The sequence below is a fragment of the Prunus mume genome, linkage group LG2, assembly GCF_029339155.1.
Source record: "Prunus mume cultivar Tortuosa linkage group LG2, ASM2933915v1, whole genome shotgun sequence".
NCBI lineage: Eukaryota > Viridiplantae > Streptophyta > Magnoliopsida > Rosales > Rosaceae > Prunus > Prunus mume.
The window spans coordinates 41,932,556-41,945,035 of record NC_142699.1 but is presented as its reverse complement, the minus strand read 5'-3'; the positions used below and the strand labels follow the sequence as shown (position 1 = coordinate 41,945,035).

The 12,480-nt window shown below is 36.4% G+C and overlaps 1 pseudogene; it reads right to left on the bottom strand.

The window, feature by feature from the left end:
• Window positions 1-4,620: 4,620 nt before the first annotated feature.
• LOC148920409 (uncharacterized) lies at window positions 4,621-5,295 on the bottom strand (annotated as a pseudogene).
• Window positions 5,296-12,480: the final 7,185 nt, after the last annotated feature.

The window sequence follows — 12,480 nt, the reverse complement described above, 5'->3', positions numbered from 1 at the left end:
ACAAATCAAATGATAGTATAGTAAGCAAGCAAAGGTCATTCCCACAGAGATTGTAATGTAGAGAGATGTTTATCAATGTCACGCAACGAAAACACAAGGACTTCCACACACACACCAACACCAAGGGGGGTTTTGATTTGATTTTGTGAATAAAACAAAATAAGGAAAACAAAACAAAACAGAATTTAAATTAGAGTTTAAGAGAAATTGGTTTATAATCAATCAAGAACAATAGCTAGGACTCACTATCCACCTCTAACCAATCAATCAATCCATAAACAACAATAGATAATCAATTTCTAGCAAGCATATGATGACGACACTCACAACAAGATCATGGCATTTGACTCGAGTTGTATGATCCTCTCTTAAGTGCATGTAAAGTGTATGGCATTTACTTCAATACGTGTATTCTTAATTGAAATCTAGTTTGGCATTTACTCAAATTAACAATCAAGAATCCATTAAGATCAAAGAGAATATGAGTGTCACAAAAACCCTAAAACATGGCATTTGTTATTAGGAATTCAAGAATCGATTTCTCATAACTAGTTCTTAACCCCATTATTCGTTGCAAACAAGAACACATTCAATATGGCAATTGACCTATGTTCTACAACAATTTAATTCCAATACATGCTTCAAAGTTAGCTACTCAAAGAAACAAAATATCAAAATTCACATAACATAGAGAAACCGAAATCATCACGCTTGTAGAAACTGAAAATCCATTCAAACTTGTTTATAGAATTGAAATCATGTTTAGGGCTTCAAGATTAAGCCCTAACTAACAAGAAATTAGTTACTCATGCTCTTGGATGAACTCAAAAATAAATACATAAGAACTGAAACTTAAAAGAAGAAAGGAAAAGAAAGAACTCGTTGGCAGCTTTCTCCTCTTACGCGGTTGATCCCTTTTGGACGTGAATGAGTATCCGGGGCCTTGGCTGGCCTTTTATATCACTTATATCGGAGTTCTAAAACCCTAAAATTGACTGACAAGTCGTCCAAGAAGTCTTGGTAAACAAGGAATCCAAATAGGAAAGTAAAAATCACAATTCCTAACTCCACAGGGAAATACAGCTCAGCCCAATTGTCACACGATTTGGGGATCTTCAGCCCTGCAGAAAAATCATTAAAAATATATTTTAGAAAGATAAATGTCTTATCTTTCCAACCATATATAGCACGTAACTTGGAAAATTCGGGAAGGCTTCCGTTTCTTCACATTCACGTAACATGTATGAAACTGTCTTGTCTGCACGTGGGCTAACTTTACTTGTAATACTGTACCAATTGGCTTGGTAGAAAATTCTAGAAGAATCACAGATTGAACTTCAAGATGTTAGCTTTCATCTCCAATTGGCCTTGCTCTAAAATTCCTCCGAAAAGTTGATTTTTCCTTAAAAACCTTCTAAGAGTGCAGAAAAGCTGAAAATCAGAAAAGTAAAGTAATAAGCCCTTTTTAAATCTAATTCTCCTACAAAACTTAAGTAAAAAGAGTACATAAATGAGTATCTTTATGGACTTATCATCTACCCACCATGCCAAATTTCACTTTCCGCAACACTACATAGGCATCGGTGAATTGGAAAACCGATGCTATTAGTACTTTCGGCATCAATGTTATAATTAATAAGACTAAAAGGGTAGAAAATGAAATTTACGTTACTGGGCCAAAAATGACATTTGAAGGTCTTTTCGATTTTTCCTTGAGCTGGGTTGCATATACTTGGAAAGATAAGACAAAGAGCTTCAAGATTCATATTTTTTCATAATTTTATGAATGGATTAACAAGCCCAAAACTAATCCAAAAGAAGACTGCAATGCGTTGTCACGCATGATGTAGTGTTATTGATCGTGGGAAAGTTAGGTGAAGCATATTCAATACTTATAATTGGAGTAGAGTTTTGCAGCAGCCAAATGAAGTAAAAGAAGATGAAGTGGGAGCTGCAACACTAAGCTTAAAGACAAGAGGAATTGTTTTCAAATACAATTGTATGTTAGGTAAAGTTGATGAATTAAGTGTTGTAAGTTGGTGAAGTGAGTGTTGTAGGTAGAAGCAATACTTAATTCAAATTTTCACTTCCCCTAGGCCTATAAATAGTGAGTTTCTCCAAGCTTGTAAATACACCCTTGGGGGGAGCTCAAACACTTCTTTAGAGCTCCCCTCCCTTCTCTCCCTCAAATTCTCTTAGTTTTCCTTTCTACTTCTCAATTGTTGTAACAAAATCCTTTTGCTAAATTTTCCTTTGAGTTTTTTGATCGGTTCATAATTACATATCATTTTGTACCCCTCTAACTTATAATTTGGTTATGTTTTTGAGTTAAATTTGTGCTTTTAATTTCTTTTGTGTTTCTTTCAGTGTAATAAGCTTGAGACTCATTAAATGCATTTTGGAGACAAGTTAGCTCAAAACGATGTCTGCAGATCAGTCAACTTCACGGATTGGACTGTACTTGTTCAAGAAGAACCAGATAATGACCCATATATCATTGGAAAGATGCGGAAGTCTAGTTTCTGGAGAATTTTACGGTCCATGATTCCGAGTCTTCTAGAGAAAGTTATACAAGTTTTGGCAGCTCAAGGTCAAAAATTGGCAGCTAGCATCTGCGTTACTGGGCCAAAAATGACATTTGAGGGTCTTTCCGATGTTTACTTGAGCTGGGCTGCATATTCTAGGAAAGATAAGACAAAGAGCTTCAAGATCAATTTTTTCCAGAATTTTATGAATGGAGTAACAAGCCCAAAACGAGCCCAAAAGAAAACTGCAATGCATTGTGATGCATGACATATGCATGATGCAGCGTTATTGATTATGGGGAAGTTAGGTGAAGCATATTCAAAACTTATAATTGGAGTGGAGTTTTGCAGCAGCCAAATGAAGTAAAAGAAGATGAAGTGGGAGCTGCAACACTAAGCTTAAAGACGAGGAATTGTTTTCAAATACAATTGAGTGTTAGGTAAAATTGGTGAATTAAGTGTTGTAAGTTGGTGAAGTGAGTGTTGTAGGTGGAAACAATACTTAATTCAGAATTTTACTTCCCTTAGGCCTATAAATAGTGAGGTTTCCCAAACTTGTAAACACACTCTTAGTTTTCCTTTCTACTTCTCAATTCTAGTTTTCCTTTTGCTTCTTAGTTGTAATTTATTTTTCTTTGTAATGTAAATTCTTTTCTTAAGTTTGCAAGTTTGATTAGTTTCCACGTTTCAATTATGGTTTTTGTTCTTATTCATTATGCTTAATGGATTCCTAATGCTTAATTTAGGTTAGAGAACAGATGATCAAATTAGGGAATTAGGAATACAAGGTTAGGACCAGACACCATGGCTTAATCATACTTTAGCTAGAATCAATCCGTTAATCTAAATTGAACTTGGGAGATTATTTGCTTGAGTCAATTTATTTTCTTTCTTTCTTGTTTTATTTAATTCCTTTCTTTTTCATTATGTTTTGTATAGGGAAAATGAATTGGATCATTCAATCACCAATCCTCGTGGGATCGACCTCGCACTTACATATGCTATACTACCGAACGGCTCGTGCACTTGCGAGTATCACAAGTTGAGGATGCAACTGAATTCATTTTGGTGCAGCTGATCCGACGACAACAAGTTTTTGGCGCCGTTGCTAGGGATTGGCAACATAGTTTGGTTCTATTTCTTTTCCCTACTTGTTTTACTTTTTTTTTTCTTTTCATGTTTTCCTAGACAATTTCATGTCTTAAAGTTAATGTTGTTAATTGACAAGTTGTGTTTGTAGTCCAATGGAAAAGGACAATTGCTTAACGAGCAAGAAAATGGGGTTTGAGTCCCAGCTTACACAACACATTGGTGTTTGTTACTTTGAAGCAAGGAATTGGATGTGTGTTGATTTTCCTTTTGTTTTAGTTTTTATTTCCTAATCCTTTTAATTCTGTTTCAAGTTTTTTGTGTTTGTTTTATCAATTTAGGATACCTCAATAAAAAGGGAGAGAAAATGCAACTCCAATCATAAGGATGAAAAGTGTGGAGTAGTAGGAGAAGTCGCGACCTCCAAATACATCCATGCTCGACCTAATCGCTTCAAGGGGGAGCATTCCAATCCTTTCTCTTTTATCGTTTTGTTATTATTTTAAGTTTATGTTTCTTTTTATAAAAAATTTAAAAAAGATTTTTCACATGAGTTGACTTTTGGTAACTCCAGTGAGCGCCTCCACAATACAGTTGTCTAGAGTTCTTTAGGCGACACCTTCGGTGTCTAAGAAGTTTGGGTTTTAAGCGGGACCATTGTGACCTGTCCAACCTTCCCGGATCCGCTAGTTGTGTTTTCTGAGACCCTTAACTAGTCATCCGTGAGTCGCTTGTATATTCGTGTGTTTCTAAAATAAGTTATTATTTTTCTTTGTTTTCTTTTTTGTTTAGTTTTTTTTTTTGGTTAAGTTAGTTTTTCTTCTAAGTGTTAAAAACCAATTTTATTTCACTTCAACCACTGCATTTAAAAAAAACAAAAAAAGGTGAAAACTAAAAAACTAAAAAAAAAAAAAGTAAACAAATTTAAAAAAAGAAATACAACAGCTTCTTTTTCTTCTTCATCTTCATCTTCTTCCTTGTCTTCATCATCATCTTCTGCCACACTTCATAATTCCATGATAGGATTCTTTAGTTTTGCCCTCTAGATCTCTTCCCTCGAGTTTTCAAGCATCACTTCTTGAGGCTCATCATTTGAGACCCTAATGATCATACCGCTCTCTCTTGAACTTCTCTCGTGATCTCGCTTGCGCTTTCCAGAGTTCTAAAAAACCTCCAACTGTTTTTGCATCTTTTTAGAATAAAAAACTACCATCTTTGCTAGTTTTTCATTCTCTGCCTGCAAAAGTAGAAACTAATGTTGGTTCTCCTATGCTATTCTTGTCCTATCTTTCTTCAATCTTTTGTTTTCACGCTGATATCCATCAACGAAATTCTACTCTGCCACCAACTGAGCTCTTAGAAATTGCACCTCATGAGTTTTCGAAATGAGCTGATGCCCCCCACTTGCTATAGATTCGGCAGTTTGTACACTCAGCGCCACGACCTCAATGACCAACTGGTTGTCATCCTTCGATGCCAATACGCGCACATCTCTGGGAGTCACCGAACTCCTTGCAACTCTAATAGCAACTTCGTTGTCTAGGAGTATCGAGTCATTCAATGTCACTAGTCCTCGTGAGGAAGTAAAATAGGGTGCCCAGACCAGTGCAACTCCTTGCACCCATGTCTGTGTTGGCGGAGCTAGGTTAAGATCTAGAGAAGATGGGAAGGAAGACGCCATTTTCTTTGTGCTTTTTTTTTTCTTTCTTTTTCTCTCTCTTCTCTTTGTTCTTTCCTCTCTCTTTTTTTTTTTTTCTCTTCTGCGTGGCTTTAATTTTTTCTTTCTCCCTTAGTTTCTCTTCTGCGTGGCTGTAATTTTTTTTCTCTTCTTTGTGCCTTTGTGTCTTGTCATGTCTCACACGTTTTGTTGGTGCCTTACGCAGAGCCAAGACAGTAGGACCCACATTTCAGAATCCAATTCATGTTAAATGAAAAAATAAAAATGTTTAGGCTTCATATTTCATTTTGGGTTGGGTTTTACCGTTGTTTGGGTTTCAAAATTATGGGCTTTGGGCTTCAAATTTTTTTTGGGCTTCAGTTTGTGTAAACCGGTGTGATTTTGGCTTACTATTTCGTTTTTTTATATTTTATTTTGTAATTATTTTATTTTATTTTATTTACTCTAATACCTTCATTTGTTATTATGACATTGCTTGTGGCTAATTTTTAAACATTGAGGACAATGTTCATTTCTAGGTTTGGGGGTATTGGAATTTAGCAAGTAAATTTGGTTTTTTATTTTTTGGCTTTTGTTTTGTTTTTTTTAGTCTTGCTTTTCTTTTCTTTTATTTTTCTTTCTTTGTTTTATTTTATTTTTGAGTCACTTTCCAAACGCATATGATGAGATTGTGATAAATGTTTGCATGACTTAAATGAAAATTGGATTTTCTTTTTAAATTTTTTTTTTTTTTTTGGGCATTGTTCTAGCATGATATGTTTGAAACCTTCTTTACACTTGCCATTTATTTCATATTTTCCAATTAAAGGATTTGCATCATCTAAAGAATTGTATCAAGCATAAAATAACCATATAAAGTGAGCTTTTGAGCCTTGTACTTCAATTCATGAGAGTTATACACATACTCTTATTTTCTTGTCATCAAAGTTGTTGTTTGATCTCATTATTCATTGATTTGATTGAACACTTAAAAGCCATTCATTTCTATGCAATTTGATTTCATGACATTTAAGAAATGATATTAAGGCCCTCTTTGGATCGTTTGTGCCTTTCAAGCTAACCTTATGCATGCTTAAGCATGATTTTCCATTGTCAACCATTTTGAGCCTACATGTAAACCTTTTCTTTCATTTATATTTCCTCGTCTTAGCATGAAAAACAAAAATTTACCTTTCTAAGGAACTCATGAGCTTTAATTGAGATGTGTTTTTCATACTAAGTTTGGGAAGGGTTGTTACATTTCAAAAAAAAAAAAAAAACAATTCACACAATTGGTGAAAAAAAAGAGAAAAGTTGTGATTAAGTGGTGGTTGATTGAAAATTCATTTTTGGGCCTTCAAAATAAATTGGTGGTTGTTAATAAAGGAGCATAAATCAATGTAAATGAAGGTATAAGGAGTTTTGATCATGTAAAAAAAAAAATAATAAATAAAATTCTCATTGTGATGATTCGAAGTCTTAGAAACAATTATTTTATGCTCTTATATTTTGAGTTCCTTGGACTTTGTATTATCCATACCTTTCACTTCTTACTCACCTTACATCCTTGGCCCCATTACAACCTATGTTAAAGACCTAAATTGATTTTAAATGTCATGTGGTTGAATTGTATTTATTTTCCTACTTTTAAGTGTTTGGCATCTTTCTTGAGATCATATTAATGCAAGTTCTTCATCTTTCTATTGCGAGTTAAGTCCTTTATGGTTTAACTTTAATCCCATGTTTATAACTAAGTGATGCATTGTAGCCATCTTCTGAGTGATTCATTTGTGAGAGGACAACTTTGGTGAGATTTGAAGTTGAATTTGTGCTTGGTATGATTTTTGAAATTGTGTGAAAACTAAAATTGGAAAATTTGTTGCATTTGGCTATCACACTACTACACTTTGAGCATGTTGTGTTTTGAACTTTGCCGCCTTGTGAATAACGTCTAAAACTGAGCTTTTATTTGTTAAAACTTTTGATTCATGTGCATGAGTCATTTCTCTTCCAAAAATGTTCGGAAAGATTGTTTTAAGTTTTAATTTTATTTAATTTTTGTTTTGTTTATTATTATTATTATTATTATTATTATTAATAATTTTGTTTTTGTTTTTATTTGTTATTTGTTATTTATTTTTATTTTTTGTTTTTGTTTTTTTTCTTGTTGTTTTGCTTAAGGACTAATAAATGTAATAAGTTTTCTAACTAATTTGCTTTGTAGAGTCAGTAAAACGTTTGTGGGTATCGTATCTATTAAACCCTCAGGAGACACAACTCCTCCTATTAGGGATGCCTAGAGGTTTAAAGACTTGTTGCATACGCTCAATGCAATCGAGTTACCTACGAAAGTGGTCTAATTAACTTCTTATTTTGTTTTTATCTTTGTTTTCCATTTGGTTTGCTCGAGGACTAGCAAACACTAGGATTGGGGGTATTTGATTGGTTCATAACTATATATCATTTTGTACCCTTCAAACTTATAATTTGGTTATGTTTTTACGTTAAACTTGTGCTTTTAATTTCTTTTGTGTTTGTTTCAGTGTAATAAGCTTGAGATTCATTAAATGCATTTTGGAGACAAGTTAGCTTAAAACGATGTCTGCAGATCAGTCAAATTCACAGATTGGACTGTACTTGCTCAACAAGAACCAGATAATGAGCCAAATATCATTGGAAAGATGCGGAAGTCTAGTTTCTGGAGAATGTTACGATTCATGATTCTGAGTCTTCTAGATAAAGTTATACAAGTTTAAGTAGCTCAAGGTCAAAAATGACATTTGAAGGTCTTTCCGATTTTTCCTTGAGCTGGCTGCATATGCATGGAAAGAGAAGACAAAGAGCTTCAAGATCCATATTTTTCCAGAATTTTATGAATGGAGTGACAAGCCCAAAACGAGCCCAAAAGAAGACTCGTGGCTGCATATGCATGACATCTGCATGGTGAAGTGCTATTGATTGTGGGAAAGTTAGGTGAAGCATATTCAAAACTTATAATTGTTGTGGAGTTTTGGAACAGCCAAATGAAGTAAAAGAAGATGAAGTGAGAGCTACAACACTAAGCTTAAAGACAAGAGGAATTGTTTTCAAATGCAATTGTGTGTTAGATAAAGTTGGTGAATTAAGTGTTGTAAGTTGGTGAAGTGATTGTTCTAGATAGAAGCAATACTTACTTCAGAATTTTACTTCCCTTAGGCCTATAAATAGTGAGGTTTCCCAAGCTTGTAAACACACTCCAATGAGGGGAGCTCTCAAACATTTCTCTATAGCTCCCCTCCCTTCTCATCCTCAAATTCTCTTAGTTTTCCTTTCATAGTTGTAATTTATTTTTCTTTGTAATATAAATTCTTTTCTTAAGTTTTCGAGTTTGATTAGTTTCCACGTTTCAATTGCTGTGAATTATGAACTAATTCACTCCCCTTTAAACCTTGCTGTTGAAGGACTTTGGACAAACTCAATGATGGATGAATCTTACACACACACAGAGAAAATTAACCAAGCACAATTGACACAAGAGTTTATAGAGGTTCAACAATTTGCCTACATCCTCTTTGGTGATCACCTTGAGAAATCTTTGCAATGAAGATAGGTTACAACTTTGGTTTACACAAGGAAACCCCCTTAGAACACTACCCTCACAATCTGTTTCTCTCACACCTTTTGCTTAACACTTGATACACTTGAAAGACTCTCTTTCTCTTAGATTCTCTGCACCCTCTAGCTCCCAACTACTTCAACTCAATCTCTTGCTGTCAAGCTTCACATTCCCTTTTATTTACAAGCCTTTGGACTAGACAATGGGCTGCAAGTCATAAATGCCTACACACCAGCCATCCTATGCGTTCACATCAGCCACCATTTTCTAGAGCCAAAGGTAGACACACTTTGAAACAAGCCAACAATCACCCATAAATGCTATCAAACCTTTCCAGCAGCTTGCCAACACTAATTTGACTCATAATTGACCCAAAATAGTCCTTGAAACAAGTGGAAAGGGATAACACATGGAAAGAGCACTTGAAAATGCGTGAAATTCAAACAGCTCAACTTGAGCGACCAGTCGCTTTTGGGCAAATTCGTTTCTGCCTCTGGATGACCGGTCGCCAAGACCCAGTGATCGGTCGCTTTTGCACATATTCAAATTTCCCCCTTCCAGCTTCAAAATGATTGGTCGCAAGTTCCCAGCGACCGGTCGCTTTCCCCAGTCTTTGTATCCTTAGGTGAGCCAATTTTCCAACAAGACCCTTTGTGAAAATAATTGCCTTCCAGGGCATCTGAAATGTCTTGAGAATTGTTCTGATAACTCTCAAGAACTCCACCTCAATCTTTAGCATGGAACAAGATTGAGCAAGCTCAAACAATGCTTGAACTTTGTTGCTGCTGTGACTGGCTTTGTTAGACAATTCGAAGCATTCTCCGTTGTATGAACCTTCCTTATCGTGATGTCTCCGTCATTCACCCAATCCCTTATCCGGTGGTATCGTACATCAATGTGTTTGGATCTTCCATGGAACACTTGATTCTTCACTAAGCATATAGCACTTTGACTGTCACTTTGTATCACCACCAAGTCTTGGGCTATACCAAATTCCTTTGCCAATCTCTTCAACCATACCACTTCTTTTGAAGCCTTTGTTAGTGCCATATACTCTGCTTCTATAGTTGACAAGGCACTAATCGATTGTAGCACCGTTCTCCAACTAATCGGTCCTCCACCACACATGAAGACATATCCTGTGGTGGATCTCCTCTTGTCTAAATCTCTTGCATAATCTAAATCCACGTTACCCGACACACATGCCTTTCCTTGTTTTCTTTCAAACAATATCCCAAACTTCTTGGTGCCCTTCAAGTACATAAGAATCCACTTCGCTGCTGTCCAATGTTGTTTTCCCAGATTCGCCATGTACCTTGAGACCACACTTACGGCTTGAGCTAAGTCGGGGGTGTGTGCAGACCATTACATACATGAGACACCCTACCAAGCTTGCATATGCAACTTTGCTCATTTCTTCCTTCTCTTCTTTCGTAGAAAGACATTCCTGCGCACTTAACTTAAAATGCTCAGCCAAAGGAGTAGACACAGGCTTGCATCCATCATATTGAACCAAGATCTATCTCTCCTTATCTCCATTCCTAGGATCTTTTGTGCAGAACCAAGATCCTTCATGTCAAACTCCATCCCAAGCAATGTCTTCAATTTCAGGATTTTTGACATGTCTTTACAGGCAATTAGCATGTCATCAACATAAAGAAGCAGAAGGATGATATCACCATCCTTAAATGCACGAGTGTATACATAGCAATCTAATTCACATCTTCTATACCCAATCTTCTTCATGAAAGAATCGAAGCACTTGTTCCACTGTCTTAGAGATTGCTACAGCCCATATAAAGACTTCTTCAACCTGCACACCAGATTTTCCATGCTTGCTTCAACAAACCCTTGAGGTTGGCTCATGTAGATGTCTTCGTCCAAGTACCCATGGAGGAAAGCAGTCTTCACATCATTTTGCTCTACCTCCATGTCCTCTTGTGCTACTATGGAGAGTAGTAGTCATATAGAAATGTGTTTCACCACCGGAGAGAAGATTTCATCATAATCAACTCCCTCCTTTTGCAAGTAACCTTTGGCCACCAATCGAGCTTTGGATATGGTGGCTCCCTTTCCATGCATTTCTTCTTTCTTCTTAAACACCCATTTGCAACTAATAACCTTGCGATCTTTGGGTTTAGGAACTAACTCCCAAATTGAGTTTTGGTTCCATCTCTTGCATCATAGCTTCCATCCAACTTTCTCGTTCCTTATTCTCAACAGCCTCTTGGAACGTGGTTGGTTCTTCTTCACTAGAATTTAAGGCATGGTGAACTGCATCCTTGTCCCATTCAAACCTTTGAGGTGGTTTGATGGTTCTCTTAGGCCTAAACCGAGCTATAGATGAGGGCTCCACCTGAACTTGAGCCTCTTCTTCTTCTTGAGTTTGTTGTTGTTGTTGCCCAGCATCTTCCTCCTCACTATCATACTCCACCTCCTCCTAAACGTCTTTAGTTAGCTGTTCTTGTGAAGTTTCCCTGAACACTTCTTGAGTGGAACTTCTATGGTTGTTTCTTTCTCAACAACATCCTCATTTGCCTCTGAATTATTGACTTTGTTCATAGGCATGGTCTTCTCATCAAACACAACATCTCTGCTGAGTATCTTCTTTTGATTCATTGGATCCCATAGCTTGTAGTCCTTCATACTGCTCTCAAAGTCGATGAAAATGCATTCAAGAGACTTTGGCTTCAGCTTGGATCTTTCATCAATGGGAATAAGTGCATATGCAAAGCATCCAAACACCTTTAGATTCGTCTAATCAATTGACTTATTAGACCATACCTTCTTTGGACATTTGAACTCAAGATTTCTTGAAGGTGATCGATTAACCAAATAAGCAGTGTGGTTAACTGACTCCTAAAATGACTCAGTGCAATCCTGCATGAATCCTCATACATCTGTCACGCTCCATGAGAGTTCGGTTCATCCTCTCCGCGGCTCCATTTTGTTGGGGTGTCTTCTTCACGGTATGTGCCTTTTGATGCCTTCATTTATGCAAAACTCAAGGAACTTGCTGTCTTTATATTCACCACTATTTTCACTCATTAGGATCTTGATCTTTCTTCCGGTTAGGTTCTCCACTTCCGCCTTCCACTCTTTCAATTTGGTGAAGACCTCAGATTTCTCCTTCATGAAGTAGACCCAAACCTTCCTGGAAAAATCATCCAAGAAAGTCACGAAATAGCGAGCTCCACCCTTTGATTTAACCGGTGATGGCCCTCATACGTCTGTGTGAATATAATCTAGCACACCTGTGCTTTCTTCCTCTTTGATCTGCTGCTTGAAAGCTACTTTTGATTGCTTTCCCATGGTACAAAATTTGCAGAACTCTAGCTTGCAGCTTTGAACACCCCTCATCAACTTTCTGTTGTGTAGTTCTTGCATGCCCCTCTCACCCATGTGCCCTAGCCTCAAATGCTAAAGTTGAGTTTCATCCTTCGAGTCCTTACTTGTGGATACAGCTACTCACCAATAATTGTTGTACCACACAATCTATATAGACTGTTAGGTTGTATTTCTCCCTTCATAATCACAAGTGAACCTTTTGAGATTATGAGTTTCCATCAATTAGCTTTGAATGAATATCCATTCTTATCAAGAGTTCCAAGGGA